This window comes from Buceros rhinoceros, unplaced genomic scaffold (assembly GCF_000710305.1).
Source record: "Buceros rhinoceros silvestris isolate BGI_N320 unplaced genomic scaffold, ASM71030v1 scaffold46017, whole genome shotgun sequence".
Lineage (NCBI taxonomy): Eukaryota > Metazoa > Chordata > Aves > Bucerotiformes > Bucerotidae > Buceros > Buceros rhinoceros.
In genome coordinates, this window is record NW_010422436.1 from 1 (window position 1) to 407 (window position 407).

The window sequence follows — 407 nt, forward strand, 5'->3', positions numbered from 1 at the left end:
ACCCGCTGACAGGAGGGGCTGGGTTTGGATGCGGTTGGTTTTTCCCCTGTTTTCTCAGCAGGGAACAGCCTGGAGGATCTCACAGGGCAGGCAGAGGGGGACGTTCTCAGACGTGACCAGGATTTGCTGGGAACCATAAAAGGCAACTTTGCTCTGCTTCCCCCAGCGGGTCATAATTTTAAGTAATCTTAATGCTTCTGCATCTGTCCTTCCGCTCTTGACTCACGTGCCGCAGTGCAGACCCCGGGGAGGACAGACCCAGCCACTCGGGGGAAATAAATGCTCCTCCCTGCACCTCCTTCTCTTAACCCCGCAGCTGCAAGCAGCCGAGCTGGCAGCAGAGTCCGCGAGGACGATGTTCCTACGTGCAGAGCGGTGCTAGGCACAGCACTGCACCCCCACCCTGC